The sequence below is a fragment of the Lissotriton vulgaris genome, chromosome 1_2 (assembly GCF_964263255.1).
Source record: "Lissotriton vulgaris chromosome 1_2, aLisVul1.2, whole genome shotgun sequence".
Classification (NCBI taxonomy): domain Eukaryota; kingdom Metazoa; phylum Chordata; class Amphibia; order Caudata; family Salamandridae; genus Lissotriton; species Lissotriton vulgaris.
Window position 1 is genome coordinate 222559599 of NC_141686.1, and position 21193 is coordinate 222580791.

The following is a 21193-nucleotide window of genomic DNA, read 5'->3' on the forward strand; positions in this document are numbered from 1 at the left end:
ATGGTCAACTACCTGTTGGGTATGCTACCGCTCGTACTCACAGACGAGTCCGACCATCAAATGGAAAAAATGATAGATAAATTCCTTTGGCGGGGAAAAAGGCGAGAATAAGCCTTAAAAAACTAAGACTAAACAAAAAACTGGGGGGAGTAAATGTGACAGACTTTAGAACATTCCAAACTGCTTTTATAGAGAAACAGGGTGCCTACTGGGTCCTGCCTAGTCAAGAGTATACGCCGGTCTGGCTCAATATTGAGAGAGCCATATTAGGTAACCTAGAGCCAATAGCACTCCTTACAGCCAACAAACAGGCACTAGTAGCAAACCCAATAATCAAAAACACTAGGAATGTCCTGCTTAAAGTAGATCAAAAAATGGTACGCAGCGTGAAGAATGCAATGTGGGAATCACTATGGGCAAACACAAAGATAACATATAGGGAAAAAACGCTCTCCATAGACACAAGGATAAGACTAGGTATCTCATACCCAGCGCAGATGGAAGAGGGGGGAAGCCCCTCCTCCTTCAGCATGCTAAAAACAAAGCACAAACTACCAGGCACAGAACTTTTTTTTTTGTCCTCATACTGCCAAAATTCAAGATGGGATACCTCCAATCACTCCATGCCTACCTTTCTCAGCACATGGGAGAGGCAAATGGATAGAAATAGAGCTTTCCCTCCATGATGACACCGTTACCTTCTCCCACTCCTGTTCACTTATCCGGAGGCCCCCGTTAAAGTTACTTAGGAGGCCAAGTCCGATGGTGTAATGGCTTAATCATTGGACCCTGTTTCCTTTTCTACCCAAGTTAACAAATCTGCCCAGGTTTTCAGTTACTTTTTGAATTGCAAGCCATGTCAGACACACTAGTACGAATAATGTCCTTCAGACATTCAGCGAAAGTCGGGGTGTTCCAAGCCCTCCAAATTTCTCTCCTTGCGAAAATGATCACATAGAATATAAAATTAAATATATGTGTATTCATATAGTAGTCATTTAGTAGACCAAAGAAAATCAAGCTTATACTTTCTTCCATTGGTCTTTCCAATACAATTTCCAAGAATTCATAAATCCCCGTCCAATACGACTTGATTCCTGGACATTCCATAAAAATATGAATATCATCTGCATCTGGGTATTTGCACCTTGGACAACAATATGCATTCCCAGTCACCTTGGACAACTTTTTTGGAGACCAATATACTCTGTAAGAAGTATACAGGTGATTCCTCCTCAATGCTGCGGTTTAACTATACCCTGTAATATAACAAAGGAGTCAGACCATACCTTAAAGACATCTATTTCGTTCTCTCTGTATTCTTCCCCCCATATTCTCAAAACATCAGACACTCCCTCATCCTTCGCATTCAGTAAAGCCCAATACCAGTACGAGACTTCCTTTTTCCACAAACCTGTTTTACTGACTTGATCCACTTTAGAGTTTACCTCCACCTCCTGCCAACTCTGCGTCGCCCACCAGGATGAATTCTGGTAATACTTAACCCCTTCACAGGTGGGCAAATTCCCCTGCTGTGCTGGGGGGCAGGGAGTGCGCACCGCGCCCCCGTGCTCATGACGAGGTCAGCTCGTCATGAGCCACGGTGCTCGTGTGCTCATGACGAGCTGAGCTCGTCATGACCACACCCGTTTCTTTAGAACGCTCGCACAGCAGGGAAATTTTCCCAGCATGCGAGCATTTTAACGGTCATGACGAGCTCACGAGCACCGTGGCTCATGACGAGCTGAGGGGCAGAATCGCAGTGGAAGAGGCGCAGCAGAGCGGCCGTAAGCAGCAGAGCGTACTTACAGTGTTTCCTTGCTCCGGTTTTGTTGGTCCTGGCCGCTTCTGCCCACGCTCATGTCCGCTGTTTCCCCCAACTTCCTGACTTTGAGGAAAAGGCTTCCGAGCACTCATGGCCCCCGCCCGTCCCTCCGCCCGTCCCTTGGTGCGCACCCACGGCTCTTTTCCGCTGTTTTCCCCGACGTCCCGACTTTGAGGAAAAGGCTTGCGAGCACTCATGGCCCCCGCCCGTCCCTCGGTGCGCACCCGTGGCTGCTTCACTTACCTCAGCCGCCGCTCTTCCCCGTGCTGCTGAGTTTACCGCTCCACTGCTCCTCCGCTTCTCGCCGCTCCTCACCGCTTGTCAACCGCTCGCCGCTCCTCCCCGCCTGTCCGCAGCTCCTCCCCGCACTCATGTCCGCCACACTTTCTCTTGCTCCTGAACGCCGCTCCTCCCCGCGCGAACCGATGTCATCACGCACGTCGCGCCGGCACTACTTGCAAGGGACTACTTTTTTTTATTCCTAAATTTTTTAAAGAACGTATATTTTTTATTTTTATATAACCTATGTCCTTCTGCTTGCCCTGAGGTTTTCAAAGGTGTACTTTTCGAATTTACCAGGCTCAAAGGACACAGTTCTCTCTTTATAATAGTAGTACTACTTGCAAGGGACTACTTTTTCTGTATTCCTAAATTTTTTAAAGAACGTATACTTTTTATTTTTATATAGCCTATGTCCTTCTGCTTGCCCTTAGGTTTTCAAAGCTGTCTTGGGTGTTTGGATTGGTGTTGTAATTTTTGAGTTTACCTGGCTCAAAGGACACAGTTCTCTCTTTATAATAGCAGCATAGATAAACATCCATGTTTTTAAAGTTGCCATTAAAATCTTTAGCCTAACTTTTTTGTAAAATTTCGGATCTCCATACTTATACTTAAAAAAAACCTGCCCTTGTGCCAAATCCTTTAACATAGCTTCAAACAAAAGACCTAACAATGAGGAATCGGTTTTATTCGCCAACATCCTAAAATGTTTGAAATGGAAAGAATAATAATAAGATAATAAGTCTGGTAAGGCTAACCCCCCCACCTTAAGACCTCTTCTTAATTTTTTCCAGGCTATCCTGCCACTCTTTGTCGCCCATAGAAAGGTACCTATTTTGCCTTGTAGCTTGGCTATATCTTCTGTATTAAATAGTAATGGGATTGAATTGTATAAGAAAGTGATTTTCGGTAAAATTATCATTTTCACAAGGTTGACCCTCCCATAGATGTTTAAAGGGAGGTTGGCCCATCGAGTAAGTAAACTTGCAACCTCTTTAGTGATTCTCCTCCAATTCACTTTTGGGATATCCTCCAGATTCTGCACTAACTGGACCCCTAAAAACCTCATTTGACTCTTTACCCCTTGATATCTGTTGACTTCATTCCACTCCATTGTTTTCTCTTTATTAATTTTAGATCCTGAGACCTCCCCAAATTTTTCTGCCATCTCAAATAACCAAGGTATGGTCTCTATTGGATTTATTGTATAAAGGAGCAGATCCTCTGCATAGAGAGCAGTTTTAAGTTCTAAATCTCCCATCTTATAGGGTTGAATGACAGAATCCATCCTAAGCCAGCTGACAAAAGGCTCAATGTAAAGATTGAATAAAAGCGGTGACAGGGGGAACCCATGCCCCTCGAGATGTTAATCCAGTCTGTCAGCACTCCATTTACCAAGAACTTCACTTTAGGACAAGAGTACAATCTCCTCATCGCTTGAACAAAGTTATCGGGGAAAACGAAGATTTTTGAAGTTCCCCAAAGATATGTCCAATTAACTTAATTGAACGCTTTAGCACTGTCTATTGCTACTGTTGTAAAAAACAAAAAAACCTTGTGACTTCGTGGCAGCTCTGTGGGGGAGGAACATGGTGGTGGGCTGACACCTGTCACGGGAGCTCCTGAGATAGCTAATAAACTGGCATTGGAATTGAAGTAGCCCATACAGAACCCATCGAAAAGGGATTATCAGGTACATAAGATGTTGCGGACACAGATTTAGGCAAATTTATATTAATACTCATATTCTTTTACCTTTTTGCATATTACTGTTGTTTACTCACATGCTGTACAGCTTTATCTATTGTATCATCGCATGGGGCTGGAAGCGGTAGAGAGTATTGGATTCCCTGGACGCCGAGCACAGCTGTGGCGGAGTTTACGGTGGTTGTTTCGAGGATTAGCTTCCAGGCCAGCGGAGGCAGATCCAGCACAGTACATTGGGAGGCCGCAAAAAACCCAGGAAGACTTCACATTTCTGGACGCTCACCCAGGTGGCTACGAGAACAGGGTAAGCTGTGCTTTTGGCGGGGGAGAGATTCGGCAGATGGAAAAACTGTCGCTTTCTCCCTGCCTTGTGTTACACAGTAGCTATACTGAGGGGGTGTTTGGCGCTGGCGTTGGAAGAGAAGGTAAAGGGACGGAAGGACCTGAGGAAAAGGGACAGAGACAGAAAGACACTGCTATTGACGGGGTGCAAACAGAGGAGCAGCTCGAATTAGCGGTCTCTAGTGTTTTTTGTAATGATATAAGGGCCCTACTGGCTAAAGGAGCAATGAGTACACCCTGCGGAATAGATACCAACTTCGTTCTCAGCTGGAGGTGAAGAATAAGGGGAGAGGAGCTGTAGAAGGGAAAATTGTAGGAGAAGTGTTACCACTCACGCCCATGAAGAAAGTTACAAAATCATTGGGGTGTAGAAAACGACAGGAAGTTAAGGCTGCTCGCTTACAAGTGAAGACCCCCCCTCTTTAAAATCCTACTTCAAGATAATGGAGCAGGTGAGGACCTCCATGGAGGGGGAGCAAGTTCTACAACAGGTCTCTTCTCCCCTCTTATTGGAAAACCGCTATACTCCAATGGCAGTGGGTGGTGGAGAAAAGGAAGTAGGTAGGGTAGAAGTAGAAAGGACAATGGAGGAAGGAGAACCCTCTCCTGTTATAAGATCTCCTCCCAGCAAATCGCTAACCCCAGCACTCGCCCAGGAAGATAGCAGTTCCTTTCATAGAGGTGACATGGATGCCGCCTTGGGGGTTGTGGGGGGCAAACGAGATTTGGGATCTAGTCTGTTAATTTTAAGAGAGGATCTATTTTCAAAATGTGAGAACTCTGAGGCCAATCAGAGAGGGATACATGACAAATGTGAGGTCCTGGAGGGTAACATGGACGATATAGCCCTGCGGACAGGTGTTTTAGAATCTGAATTTAAGACTCTTTCAGAAGCAGTATCAGCTAACACCAGAGACCTAGAAAAACTAAAGACCCAAAATAAAGTTTTACAGGATGACCTTGAGAGATTAGAGATGTAGGCAAGACAAAATATTTTGAGAATTCTTAAAATTCCAGAGGTGGCTGAAGGAGGAGATTTAAAAGCCTTCATATGTCAGATTCTTAGGGAAGGGATCTTAAAGGTCAGATTTGGATATTGATTTGGATAAAGAGATCCAGAGAGTCAACAGAGACCCTTTTAAACTGAATCCGGCGAGAATAGCCCCAAGGAAAATACTGATAAATGTTCTTTCCTATTCAGTTAAAGAGTTAAGAGTTTTATAAGAAACTGTTTTGCAATTTGGTTTGATTAATTATCTAATTAGGTCAGACATTGGGAAGAGAACAGCGCAGAGGTAGTGGGACCTTGGAACAATAATGCCTGAGCTGAGAAGTCAAGGGGCCCAAGTCCAGATGAGATATCCGGCCATGTTAAAATTAATGTGGAAAAACAAAATGTATAATTTTAGCTCCCCCGAAGAAGTAGAATTCTTTTTAGCGCAAATGAATCAGTAAGCTGATGGAGTTGTAAATTAAGGTAGACGCATGGGGGGTATTGGGTTATAAGAGTAGTATAACAGCTGATACAGTAGAAATATAAAGGAGGGGGACAAGGGGGAAGAATTGGAGAGATTCAAAAATAAAAAATAAAAAATAAAGAAACAAAAAATATATATATATATATATTTCTGTACATAGAGTAATATCAAAATATTGGGTGGGCTTCTCTTTTCCTTAAATTTTTGTGTTGTTCTTGGTGAAGACGTCTCTGCTACAGAGGGTGGGTCCCAAAGGTGGTTTTTAATTGCAAAGGGAAGAGCAGGAGGGTTCCTCACGGGTGGGGTGGACTTGAATGTAAGTAGGAAGAGTGTAGGATATGGGGTAGATGAATACGCAACATAAAGCTAGTAACATGGAATGTTAATGGGTTGAGAAGCAAGAGAAAGTTGTCCAGGGTTATGGATTTCAGGAGGAATAGTAAAGCTCTTCCCTGTTTTCTAGAAGAGACTCACCTAGAGTCCCAGGAGTGTAATCAAGGGTTTAGTAAGGAGATATGGGTCCAGGAAGTTCTTTGTTCTGATCAAAGAGGAAGCACTGGGGGAGTGGCGCTGATTATAAGGAATAATGCAGACATTAGGGTCATATAAAAAGAATCAAATCAGTCAGGAAGGTGGTTAGTGATTACTTTGACAGTTGGTAATTTACACATAATATGTGCAGTATATTATGGTCCAAATAAGGATAATCCAGGGGCACTCCTGAGATTAGAGGCTAGCTTGATGAATACCACAGGACCAATATTAATAGGGGGGATTTCAACTTGGTTTTAAATAAAAAGATGGATCGTACCTCTAAAATATAATAGTCCACCAAAAATGTTTGCAGCATTAAAAAACATAATTAAAGATTTTATCCTACTTGACATATGGAGAAGGAAGGAGGAGGAAATTAGTAATTTCAACTTCTATAGTAGGAAGTATAAGCACCATTCAAGAATCGACTTTTTTTAGTAGATCAAGCGTTATTCCCAGAGGTTGGAGATATAAAACATATTCCAGCTATATTGTCAGACCACTCTGCAGTTGATTTGACTCTGGGGCTTAAGCAAAGAGAGGTACAAAGAAGGTGGACCCGAGACAGAACCATGTTATTAGATGATGGAGTAATTATGGAGAATATTGATAAAACAGATGAGTATTTTAAGTTTAAAACCAGCACAGCAAAGGTTCAGACAGTGGGGAGGCTTAAAAGCCTATATAAGAGGGACACTTAGCTCCATATTGGTGGGAAGAATGAGAGCATTGAGAAATGAAGAATTAGATAAGATAAATAAGATTAAGGATAAAGAAATAGAATTACAGAAAGCATCTATGGAAATTATGGGGACTCCGGAAATGGTTCTATCTTTAGAAAAAGAATTAGATAAATTGCGGGTGGAGTTTCAAGCCAAGATCGATAAGAAGCTTTTAGATAGGTGGAAAGCTAGTAAGCTTCAGCATTTCGCCTATGGAAGGCGAACATGGATAGGGTAAGGAATCTGATAAAGAGTCTGTCTTTGAGAAGCTCAGGCAGGACAATATGCGAGGAGGACAAGATCCTTGAGGAAGATAGAAGCTCCATGAATGATTTATATAAAGAGGATATCAGATCAGGACAGGGGGAAGTGGAGAGATGATTAATATCAATCACCGTTCCCCAGCTGCCTGAAGAATATAGGGCTCTTTTACAAACTGGTATTACTGAAGAAGAAATTAGAGCGCAATGTAGAAAAATGGCTAGGGGAAAGGCTGCGGGTCCAGATGGGCTTCCTAGCGAGTTTTATACAGGGGTTTTAGATAGTTTAATACCAACTTTAAAAAACATGTTTAACAAAATGTATATAGAGGTTATAGACACCCCGGGCTCGTGGGCAGAAGCTACCGTTAGCCTAATAACAAAACCAAATAAGGACCCACAGTTGATAGAGTCCTATAGACCAATCTCTTTATTAAATTCGGATTAAACGCTTTCTACAGGCATACTGGCGGTGAGAGTGGCAAAGGTTATAAAGGCGGTAGTCCACTCAATCAGAGGGGTTTCATACCTGGGAGGCCGTTAAATGAGCTAACCATCCAGGTAATGGGGGCCATAGACATGGCTGAAGCCAATAATACCAGACACAGAACTGTACAAGTTTCTTAAAATCAAAACTGCCCTGTCCAAAGTAAAACTATCAAAGCACAAGCCCTCAATCATCCAATACATGACGAAAGTCAACAGAATAGGACACCAAGTTTCACACCTATACAAATTACTATGACCCAGCTCCTCCAAACGTAACGACAAAACAAATACTTACTGGGAGAAAGAACTCGGCAACGCCACCTCCTCTGGGTCTACACCATGCAAAACAAAATCTCCCCAGCTTTAACGCAGACTAAATTCTGGCTCCTACACAAAACATACTGGACTCCAGCAAGTCTGGTGACTCTGGGCCTGAGGGAAAATGACCAGTGCTGGAAATGCAACAAGGATAAGGGGGACCTAGCATACCTTATCTTCCATTGCCCCAGAGTAAAAACATTTTGGGAAAAAATATTCACCTTCATAAATAAAACATTAGGATGCACACTAAAAGCGGACTTTCCTACTCTCGCCACTGCATTCATGACAACCGAGCTAGACTCAGAGTAAGACAGAGACCTGTTGGATCTCCTACTAACAGCGGCAGTCAAACTAGTACTCACCAATTGGAAAGACACCTCCGAGGCAATATCAACAGTTGGCTTAACTGGATGACGTACCTTCGAGGTGCTGACAACACCACCCTGAGAAACTCACCATGGAGACATTCCAACAGGGAGATTTGGGTGGCCTTGGACGAGCTCTTATATCCATGAAGCCCGCCATGAATAAATACTAACAAATCTAACAAGTGGCTCCACCCCACATCCCTACAGGTTTCAAGACTCTGACATGAAGAAAGTACATTTCTGTATGCTTACTCCTTTTCTCCCTACCTTAATTCCTATACTTTACCCTTTTCTCACACTACTCTCCTCTTACAATGACAGTGGGTAGGGGGGCAGCCAAGCATATATATTGTGTAACTGTACCACCATTAACATAGCCATTGTGGGCAACAACCAACGACTATGGGCTGATGTTTATATGTTTTATGTTATATGTTTGTAAAAACAATAAAAAACATTTTTGAAATAAAAAAAAGAGATGTATCATTGTATGCATTATTCATTACCTCTAGACCTTTGATAAGGTGAATCAGAACAAATAATGGGTCAAATTAACATACTGGGGTATCAATGAAACGCTACTGCTTGTTGGGGGAGTTTTATCACCCAGAATGCGGACTGCCAATCCCTTGAAACGGGGGTGTGTTCTGGCACTCAACTTATTATCAATATATATTTCTGAGCTATCCATGTTTCAGGATGACCCAAATGACCTTGCACCCAAATTAGACATTAAGGCGATCAGCTAACTTGCTTATGCTGATGTCATTGTCCTTTTTTCATTTATTCCTAAAGCAAGGCTTACAAGGCTTTGAGAGTTAAATAAATTGAACGAATTACAGGTCAATTGTGGTACGACCAAAGTGGTGTGTTTTGGAAAGAATAGAATTTCTCTAAGACTGACACTTGATAATAAACCCCTAGAAGAAGTAGCCTTCTATAACTATGTGGGTGTAATTACAGACACAAACTTTACCTGGAGAGATCACCCAATCAATAAGTGGGTAAAAGCAACTTTATTACTGAAAAAATACTTTCCAACATTAGGTTCCCAGACCATTTTTCCATCTATCACTGCTCAACAGTAAGTGAACTCCAACTCTGCTGCACGCCTCTGGTATTTTTAATGACACGTTTGTTGCAGTGCCGGATAAACTTTATATCAATAATGTTAAGGGATTACGTGTACTTTTTTTTTCAACTCTTCACTGTAAAATTTAGTTGAAGCTATCCGACGCTTCATTACTGTTTAGACATGCAGAACTGGTTTTAAATGATGTTTGTAATTGTATAAAAGCCAGTGAAGATTCATTGAAATACTTCATATACAATGAGCTACAGTTATCAGGCGACTTTGCTTCAATCCTTGACACTGTAGCGATCACCAAGGTTATAAATCAGAACAATCTACTGTTTCTTCTGGAGCTTTAAAGACTGCCACAGTTTGCTTGGGAAGACCTCATATGGAAACGTTTGAAGACCAACTCATAGCAGACTGATTTGACCTGCCTACAGTTATGTATGTTTTCAATTCTCACCTTGGATACCTATCCATATTTATCTCAAAGTTATCTATTGCAAATCTAAATCCACAGTGCAAACTTAAGTACTTGAGATTATAACTTTTTTGTATACCAATATCTTAATTTGAAGGTTGTTTGAATAAGATGTGTAATTCATAAAGTCGGTGCTGCCTTAGTGGCTATAAAGGTGAATCCTTGGCACATAAATATGCCTAGTCCAGTGTTTCTGTGCCCTAGGAAAAATATATTTGATTTGACTTCATTAAATCAACCTGCAGAAGTATGAAATAAGCATTAAATCCTGCTTCAAGATAAAAGACTATAAAATCAACCATCTGTGGTCCCTAGTGAGCCATAAAAATATAGGCAATATTCCACTACCTGCCCTGTCTGAGGTCCTGGAAAAATACGTAAACCTGCAGCTCTTTCCGTATCTTGAAATTAATGATCTTCTTCATCCTAGCCAGTGCGGCTTCTGACCAAACTTCAAAACAGAGACATCGCTGATAAAAGTCATCGAACATATCAGAGGCACCTTGGATGCTGGGGGAAGACTGTTGTGATTTTGTTAGATCTGTCAGTGGCCTTCGATACAGCACCTCTCTCCAGGCTTCTGTCATGTGACCAATCTATCAGCATAGGTGGACTGGCCCTGAACTAGCTAGCCTCCATTTTAGAGGATAGCAGACAGGAAGTATGGGTTCTTCCTTTTTCCTCAAGAGCACATGAGCTGAAAGTGGGAGTGCAGCGGGCTCTCTTCTGAGCCCAAAATAATTTAATGTGTACATCACTCTATTAGCCCAGCTGGCAGAGCGTTTTTGGGCAAAGGTGATTACATAAATCAATGACACCCAGCTGCTATTCACCTGTGGGAGGGAAGAGGAGATTGCTGGAGAGTACATTAAAACCTGTCTTTTATCAGTTTTCCACAGGATGACCATCCATAAAGGAAAATGAAAAGCAGACAAGGCGGAATAGAATTCTTTGATTCCAATGCCCCAGATACATGGCAGACATTGTGGCCTAAAAACACCCTACTGCTGGGGGAATACTTAAGATCATGGGTGTTAAATTTGATTTCTCCCTTTCTTTTCAACAACAAATCAAGTCAGTGTCTGGCACATGTTTTGGGCTTCTGTATATATTAAAAATGTTCTTGCATTTCCTTTCTTTCTCTAAAAGAAAGGCGTCGTCTAGGCCCTCATAACTTCCAGGCTGGATTATGGAAATGCCCTATATATGGGACTCCCAGACTATCTGCTCAACAAGATGCAGGTGGTCTAGAACACGGCAGCTTGCATTCTCATTAGCCTACCTTCAATAACACTTGTTCCCAAAAACCATATACCTTTCACTGGCTTATGGTCAAGAAGACAGTTCTCTTGAAAACCTTAGTTTTGGTCCACAAAGCACTACAACATAGCGGTCCAGGATATCTTAGGGTTAGAATTAGTTGTTATGCCCCCTCTAAAAACCTGAGATCACATCCCAATATGCACCGCACGAGAACTGGTGGACAGGCCTTCTCCTATCTTGGACCACTGGCATAAAACAAGCTCCCTCTTGAGCCATTCTCAGTGAATGTTACCTCACTGTTCAAGAAAAGGCTGAAAACCTGACTTTTCCGACAAGAGTAGGTGATATGACTGTTTTTAGAAGGTACTGCAAAGAACAGCACCGGGACAGTCCATGGAGTAGACGTGCATTTCAATCATTCAATTTATAGGCAAGCTAATAACGTTTTTGGACATTGTTTATTACTATCTTGGCTTCAGGATCAAACTTTTTATTAACTGTGCATTTATATTACCTTATGGATAGAAATAGTGGTTGTGGGTTTTGAATTTTGAAGGTGTTTTAGGTACTGAAGTTGGTTTTAGATTTGATATTGAATTTTTTAAAAACTTTTAATTTATATTTTTTATTATATCTATACAATAAATAGTTCATTTAATTGCACAAATGAGAAACAGAATATAGTACATAGTAGTAAGGGCAGACTCGCTTAAAAACTGTAACTGTTGTTTTCTAAATTAAAGGATACTCATGATGTAAAGCAGAAGATCTTTGTGTGATTCAAAAAACAAGTAATTGAAAAAATGAGGTTCCAACTTACTACAGAACATACTGTAATGTATATTTTTCTGTTTCAGGAAAGTCAATGAAGTGAGATGGAGTGGAAGAATCACACCAGTGTTTCTGAGTTTGTATTCTTGGGGATCAACAGTCAGTCACACTTACAAATCCCACTGTTTGTGCTGTTCCTTTTCATCTATTCAATGACTCTACTATGGAACATTGTGATCGTTCTGACTATTTGGCTTTCCACTAGCCTTCATACCCCTATGTACTTCTTCATCAGTAGCCTGTCTTTCCTGGATATCTGCTTCTCCTCAGTAGGCACCCCTAAGATGCTAGCTGATTTCCTGGTAAAAAGGAAGGTAATCTCTTTCTTGGGTTGTGCCTTCCAGGTCTATTTCTCTTGTGCACTTGGCAGCACTGTGAACTTCCTCTTTGCTGTCATGGCCCTTGACCGATAAGTTGCCATCTGCAACCCACTGTTGTACCTGTCTGTAATGAACCACAGGGCTTGTGTTCTGCTTGTAACTGGTGCATATGCAGCTGGCTTCTTACACTCACTCATTGAGACTTGTATCACCTTCCGTCTGTCCTTCTGTGCCTCCAATGCCATCCAACACTTTGTCTGCGACATTCCACCACTGCTAGAACTCTCATGCACTGACACAACTTTCAACACACTGGTGCTCTCTATCTTTGGTGCAATAATTTTCATGTTTTCTCTCCTGGTCATTTTCATTTCATATGGCTACATTATAGCTACGGTTCTGAGGATCAACTCTACCTCAGGGCAAAAAAAGGCATTCTCCACCTGCGCTTCACATCTCACAGCTGTAACACTTGCCTATGCAACAGTTTCCTATGTGTACATATGGCCAAGCACATCCATCGATCAGAAGAGTGTGGCCACAGTATTTTATACGATGGTGATCCCCATGCTGAACCCTCTAATCTACAGTCTACGGAACAAGGACATAAAAGCATCTCTCAGAAATATTGTTCATCAAAAGCTTTTTGCAAGTGTTAGTTCTCATTGTAATCAGTTGAATTCGCTGGCAAAATTATGTTTTTAGGTGGTGAACAGAGGACTGTGCCTGTTATAGTTAGGGGAACCCACATAACAATGAATATTTGCTCAGAACTGACATAAGCCTTTCATTTTTTACTTTCCTTGAGTCTTGAAGGGTCTCAATGAAATGAGTGGGTGTACTAAATTCAATTCAGAGTTAGCTTAACCCCTTCATGCTCGGTTGAGCTGTGCTCATGACGGAACCGTTCCGTCATGAGCCGATAGGCTCATTAGAACCTTCAGCACAGTGCGAAAATTCGCGCCTCGCTGAAGGGGTTAATAACATTTCATTAAACAACACCTACATGAGCACACAAATGCATTATAAACATATTGGTGTCACGCGCGCGGACCATTTTCAGTTTGTGTTGCCTGTTAGAAACTTGAACCTCTGTTCTTAAAATTCACTGTTTTTAAAACTCACCCGAATCGCGTTCTCACTGTTAAAGGGTTCTCTGCCCTTAGCTGTTCCCCTCTCAGCGGCCTCGGCCAATCGGCCGCCATGGGGTGGAGCTTGGAGGCGGAGCTGGGATATCTGGGCACACCAGCAAGCGGAAGCGCAGCGGACAGGCGCAGCGGGCGCACCGGCAGCACACCGAAGACGCGCCAAAGGCAAGCCCGTCTGTGCCCGTCCGCGCCCGACCGGGACTAGGGGCCATGAACCCTGCCAAATGATCATCTATTCCCCAGCAAGACCAATTTCAAGCCCCCCTGACCAGAGAAGTTTCGGACCGAATTAATACTCACGGGATTCTCGACAATCGAGTGAGTCACCTCAACCCCTCAACAGAAGCGCCTGTTGCCCCCGTTTTTAATCACCTGTCTATGGGCAATTTATCTCTCCGAGTCCTGTATCTTAGCACTCGCTCATTGGTGAAGCACCAACTGTATATCTTTCATAAATGGTTCACTAGTAAACTGAAGAATCAGAAACTACTGCTCCGGCAATTGGAAAGAAAATTGAGGCATGATTATGACAGTAAAGATAGACAGATCTATCTGTCAGCCCACAGGGACTATAAGAAAGCAATTCTGGCCACCAAGACCTCTTATTTCACCACTAGGATCCTCACTGCCCCTAATAAATCCAAAGAAATGTTTAGGATCGTGAACGAACTCTGCAACGATGACAGAACTTCACCCTGCCATACCCCCACAAAATGCAGTGTAACCTGATGAACAAGTTCTTCTCAGGGGAAGCTTCTGGACAACCCCTCGACTCTGAATCACTTCATCGCTCTATGTCCGAACACCCTACTCGATTTAATGTCCGAGTAAAATCAGGTTCCCTGAGGGACTGCTGTCCTCCTTCTGTCCTTAGGGATACTTTTGCTGCTCTACCTCATTGTATTCTTCCTCTCCTTAACAAATCATTAAGAAAGGGAGAAGTACCTAGAGCTTTTAAAACTGCCACCTTAGTCCCTCCCCAAAAAAAATCCGGAGCTGACCCCTCTAACCCCTCCAATTATCGCCCTATTTCCCTCCTTCCATTCTTCGCTAAAATTCTGGAGGCCCATGTGGCTAGCTGCCTTTCTAAGTTCATTGAGGAAACAGATTACTTGGAGCCTAACCAAGCTGGTTTCCGCCCGTCTCATTCCACCGAATCAGTTATCTTGGCAGTGATGGACACCCTAAGGGCTAACGCTGACTCAGGAACCCCGGAAGCCCTGGTCCTCCTGGATTTATCGGCAGCGTTCAACACTGTTGACCATACCATCTTATTGAACCGTGTCGAACAAGCTGGCATACGGGGCGCTGCCTCTCAGTGGTTAAAATCCTTCCTTACAGATAGAACTCAGGCAGTGCGTCTTGGGAACTTCACTCCCCCTAATCGATCCACGTCCTGTGGGGTCCTACAGAGCTCCTCCCTGTCCCGACTATTATTCAACCTTTACATCAGGGCTCTGATTCACTCTCTCAAAACCAGGGGAATCACAGTCTTCAATTACACAGACGATCTGCAGCTTGTATTTTTGCTGGAGTCTCCTAGTGCTGCTACCAAATTCCAATCTACAATATGTCACATCAAGCACTGGATGGATGCAAATCAATTAAAGCTGAACCCCGGTAAGACGGACTCGTACAGTGCAGTGTTTTAAAGACTATGCATCCCCCTGCAAAAAAAACGATAATACATTTTTTTTTTTTTTGCCCCGCAGGGCCCTTTTAAAAGCCTCTTCATCAAACCTAGGGGGGCAGGGAGGATGTACTCTGCCCCCTTATGCTCATTTCCCCCTTTGTTTTTGCCACCTCTTGTGTCTCGATCCTACCGAGACACAAGATGGCGGCCGCTCCGGACTGTTTCGAATGTTCACAGTCACCGGGGAGCCAATCCGCTTCTCCTCGCGAACTTCCGTTACGCGTCAGGTACGCGAACCGGGGCGCTAACCGGGACGCTGTCACAGATATATCTGTTTTTTAAAACGTTAATTTCTCAAAATACACTGGAGCACATATATTGAGACATAGCAAAGGCACGTCGGGCAAACCATATCTACAATTTTGCCAAGTTTCGTGTAAATCCATTCAGCCGTTAGAGCTAAAAGTGATTCCAACCGCCCAATGGAAAAATGAATGGGAAAAACGGATCACCAAATATGCCCCCACACGTAACCTCCGTTCGGCCCACCATCATCCCCTCACCACCCCATCATCAAACTAAAAAGGTAGGGTGGACGCAGGTTTTCCTACTTGGCACCCAGGCTTTGGAATTCACTCCCATCCCGAATCAGGAACTCTGAGAACTTGCTATGCTTCAGAAGGGCCTTGAAGACATGGCTCTTTGTGCAACCTTACTAATCTTGGCCCGTCACATCAACATTCATCTGATCAGCGCCATGAAACCTTTGGTGTCCGCGCGCTTTATAAATTATTCCTAACATAACATAACATAACCGTTCACAAAGGTATATTTTGTTGTAAATGTAAGCTTTTGAACAAATTTACCTTTGTGCCTAACAAGCACTCATAAAGAGATTACTGCAGGTTTAAATGCTTCTATGACATTCCTCCACTATGAGTCCCACTTAAGGGATAGGAAGAAGACATGCAGGGGCATGGGGTGCCTTGCAAGTTTGAAACACCCAGAAACATATTTGTTCGAGGGTATTCTCAAACTCCTCTTCATACCATTCAATCCCAGAAATGGTACACACTCACTTTCTGTGATAGTGTTTGGGTAGGGCTTTCTCCAAGGGGAAAACTATGTGACAAATTATCAAGAAAGGGCGATACATTGTTGCTGCTTTTATCGGCAGGAAACTACTGCTAAAGCGGCAATAATGGGCTTGATAATATGCCCTTGTGAATTCCCATAGAATCCCAGGTTCTGGTGTTAACCTGGGCTTCTATGGGAATTCACAAGGGCATATTATCAAGCCCATTATCGCCGCTTTAGCGGCAATTTCCTGCCGATAAAAGCAGCGATAATGCATCGCCCTTTCTTGATAATATGGCCCTTTAGCTTTAGATGTGTAAAACGTGCATTTTAACAGAGGACTCTTTATATACTGTGCAGACTTCTCCACTATTAAGAAATCCACACAGGAGAAGTATGCCTGAAAATGTGTGCCTTAAGCACCTTTCTAGGCATACTTCTAGCATTGTTTGAAAATTTACCAAAGAAAAGAAAAAGTATACTCAGGCATTCAATTGTATTATTTTTGTGTGTGAATGGGGGATATGTCTTTTGGGTCTCTGAATAAGCCCTGGCAGATGAAGGTGGCTGTGCATCTTTGAGATGTGGTGTATTGTATGAACTCTATATTATGCATTGCTGTTACTGTACAACAAGTAGACACATGCATATTTATATTTCTGGGGCCCTAGACACTCACTTAGAATTTGGCAGAGAGGAGCATCAGAGTAAATTGGATGTGCTTCTTCCTCACCCAACTTTTGGTCCTGTTAAGAGTTTGGTAGGACCATATTAGCAGAACTGTCGGTGGCTCTGAAAGTGTGAACCTCGGATCTTGTGGCCTATCTATCAAGGTGCTGCAAGGTCACATTAATGATCATTCTGCCCTATAGAGGGTAGAGCAAATATCACTTACTTTCCCTCCCAAATATCCACAATGTGAGGACAAGTGGACTTGGGCAGGGAAAATGCATATTGAACCCCTCATACAGAGGAATGCTCCCAGAGCACTGGGCTATTTTGTTTTTGTTCAGAGAAAATAAACGTAATCTTCAGTGCTGTAAATGGGGAGCCGTTGTGGTAACTGTGACTCTTAAGAGCAGAAGCATCTGAGATAGGCAAGTAGGTATCTCTAAATAGGGCAAATAGACCTCCCCCAGGGTGATGGAGGCCATCACCCCATCCTCCTTGGTGAACTGGTGATCTAGCCACCAGGACCCTAAGTAACATTTCGGTCTTGGAATGTGGAAGATGGCATACACCAATGATAAGTAAGTCAAGTTTCAACATAGCAAGAAGGGAGGTATATGAGATCCTCTTTTTATTCTATTAAGCAGTTTGTTGAATTGGTAGCCGAAGCTCTGGTCAAAGCAAAGATTTAATAGTGATAGATGAAATTAAGAACCTTTGCTCTCATTATGAGTGAGATGATGCTTGGTGTGATATTTATCACACCCGATAAAATCTGAAGACGTCAGTGTCGGAATTCAATCAGGTGTGTCACATAACACCTAGTACAAGGTTTTGAGGGAATAACATACATATGTTGGTGGATATAGCATCAAAATCCACATATTCCAGTATTTACCAGACACCTTGCGCCACCAAATGTCAGCAGTTTTAACCTGTGGAATATTGCAATCATGCGGTGGTGCTAAGAGCAGTAACTATTACCAGGCATGTTCTTACAGTGATTATGTCTTTTTCCACACTTGCCTTTACAATGTATTTCATTGTGAAATGGATGGTAAATTAATTTAAAGGTTTTACAGCTAAGCATTAACACTAAGGGGGTCATTAGGATTGCGGTTTTTCCGCATCCTCGGGGCCGGCGGAAGCCACCGCCGGCCGAGAGGATGAGGAAAAACCGCAGCGGACTGACCAAGGACCCACCGCCACATTAGGATGGCTGGTGGGTCCTGGTTTCCGTCCGCAGCTTTTCCGCCGCGGTCGGCTTACAACCGCGGCGGAAAAGCTCTGATATGGTGACGGTGTCTCTCAGACACCGTGCGGCATATCAGGATGGGATTTTAAAAGTGCTTTTCCGCGGCGGGTTTTCCGCCGTGGAAAAGCATACGGATCTTCACCTAGGGGGCCCGTTGCGGGCCCCCTAGGTGAAGGGGGTGTGGGGGGTGCACATGGGGGGTACCTATGGTACCCCCCTGCATTTGCATGCAGAAAGCGGCAGGCACCGCGCGGTGCCTGCCTCTTTCTGCATGCAAATGCAATGCATGCATTTTTAACATTGCCGCGGGTGCAGCTTGAAGCTGCACCCGCGGCAATGTTAAAAAAGGAGGATGTGACCGCCAGGGTGGCGGTCACATCCTAATCGCACAGGAGGGGACTCCGCAGCACATGCGGACGTCCCCTCCTCCTCAATGATCGCGGACGGACGCAAGTCCGTCCGCGATCATAATCGGCCCCTATGTGTATGTATTTATATATCTGTGTGTGGGTGTGTGCGTGAGTGTGTGTCTGTGTGTATGAGCGGCGAATGGCTAAATAAATGAATGCACAAAGAAATTGGGTCTGCACTCGTTTTTTCCATAAAGCGAATTGGAGGTGACAGCGACGATTAGAGGATTTATATATATATATATCGACCTCCAACCAACTCCTTCCAGAATCCTTAACCCATGGTGAGTGGTGCATCGGCCAGCCGGCAGAGCGTGACAGTAGTATCAAGCAACTATAAGTCCAAGTAAAGGCAACACTCAGAGATGTTGTGTGATGGAATGAAATGGATTTATTCATTCATCAATCTCATTACGCTCTTCTACCGTGAAACAGTCTTGATCACATGAGGAAGCAAACAATTGGGTCCCATTACGTAGCATTGTAAAAACATAGGCAAAAGACTGTGGGGCATATTAGCAAGAACCTCGTTAAAATTATCGCCATTTTAGCAGCAGGAACCTGACGCTAAAATGGCACATCTGCACATCTAACCTGGGCTTCTATTGGAATTCTATAACGCAAATTAGCAAGGCCATTATCGCCTTTTTTAGTGGCAGTTTCCTGCCGCTAAAACAGTGATAATTTTAACAAGGTTCTTGCTAATATGCCCCTGTGAAACTAAAATCATAGTCAGAACGTTGAGGCCGTCATAGTGTAGAGAATACACACAGTCTAATGCCTGGGCAGGACATATACAAGCTAATGTCACTGGGGCTAAAGATTAATTAAATGCAATTTGGTTGAGGTCATAAACCACATCGAATACATGTGTGTGGTCCAGTTTGTCAAAAAACAAATGTGTGGTACCTCTATATGTATGCATTGTATCGCACGTAGTATTCTGGCACATGAAGCAAGGTCCGCCTCTGACTACGCTGACCTCCATCTGGGAAAGCAGTGTCTGTGTGGAATGAAACGTAAAATGATCATGTCCCACCAAAAGTGCTTATGATACATGTAGGCTGTAGGGTGGCATGGGGATCACAAGAAATGTTACAAGTCTGGGGCATGGTTCCCTAGGGGGTGGAAGAAGGAAACCGCATGCAGTTTTCCAGGTTTCAAGTGCTGTGAAAAAGTGTAAGATGGTTTTAGAACCCAAGTAGGTAAAAGGTGGTTGAATTTCACAGAGAACCTCAGGTGTACCTGCTATGGGGAGTTCCAGCATGGTATGGAAAGAAGAGTTAATATGTATGCTTGAAACTCTACATGAGTCACCTAAGGATATTCAGTCAGTATGGTCTGACCCCCTGATGTGAGACACCAATCAATTGCAGATGTAAGGTACCCAAACTACTAAAGACTAGGCCTGGACATTGAACTCCGATCCGTTCGCAGAGTTTTCTTCACTCCGAGCTCTGCTGCACTACGAGAAGCAGAGTTTTCTCTCGCTGGTGAACGTAAGTTTGTGAGCGCGAGCTGCTGATCAGGTTGTTATTTTGTAACACACTAAACACTAGGGGGCAGATTTATGAGTTCTGGCGCATCTCTGCAAATCAGCAGGGATGCGCCAGAACTGATGCGTCACGCAATTCCCTCCTTGCAGCACCACAGATGCGCCGCATTTACAATGCAGCGCACCATGGTGCAAGGAAGGGCAGATGCGTGACGCATCTTGTGGTGTACGGGCGGCGCATTGCTGGAGTAGTGTCGCAAGTGCGACGCAACTCCTGAAATGTACAGAGGCCACCCATACATAACGTGGTGCGTCACTCCTTACGCCTGCTTCAAGCAGGCATAAGGATATGACGCAGCAGCCTCGTAAAACTGACTCAGTGAAATCTTGCAGATTTCACTGCGTCAGTTTTACGGGGCTTTCCTACGAGGGAACGCCCACCCTGCGACAGAACGCCCACATGAAACGTGATGCAGGTTTCATGTGGCGCAGGGCTTTACAACTTGACACATCTGCCACGATGCGTCAGGTTGTAAATAGGTCGCAGGGATGCACCACGTTTCCGCGCCGTAGCGTCACGCAATGGCGGCGTAAACGTGGCACAAGTCCGTCATAAATCTGCCCCTACAAATGCCCCCCAAACCCATTTAAAAGCACATTTGCCTGATAACAATGGGCCCGATTCACAGAACTAACTTAAGACAAAATCCTAAAATTACTATTTTTGGTATTCACAGACATTAGGATAATGTCTTAAGACAGACTTAAGACAGACTTAAGACAGACTTAAGTTAGGATTCTGTCTTAAGTCTGTCTTAAGTCTGTCTTAAGACAAAATCCTAAAGTCTGTGAATACCAAAAGTAGTAAGTTTAGGAATTTGTCCTAAGTTAGTTCTGTGAATCGGGCCCTAAATGTTTATAACTATATATATATATATATATATATATATATATATATATATATATATATATATATATATATATATATATATATATATATATATATATATATATATATATATATATATATATATATATATATATAACCTACTGGCGGTCGCCAGTAGGTATATATAGTTAGGATTTTTTCTCTATGGAACTTTTGAAAATTCTATGTCTAATAACTTTGGCGTTTGTGGACGGAATCGGCTGAAATTTCCAGGAAAATGGCACATTTTGTTTCTGATCAGCCCCTGAAAATCTGGGGGGGT

General features: G+C 43.2%; 1 pseudogene; it reads left to right on the forward strand.

Moving 5' to 3' along the window:
- The first annotated feature begins 12019 nt into the window (after nt 1-12019).
- On the forward strand, nt 12020-13000 carry LOC147735073 (olfactory receptor 5J3-like; annotated as a pseudogene).
- Nucleotides 13001-21193: the final 8193 nt, after the last annotated feature.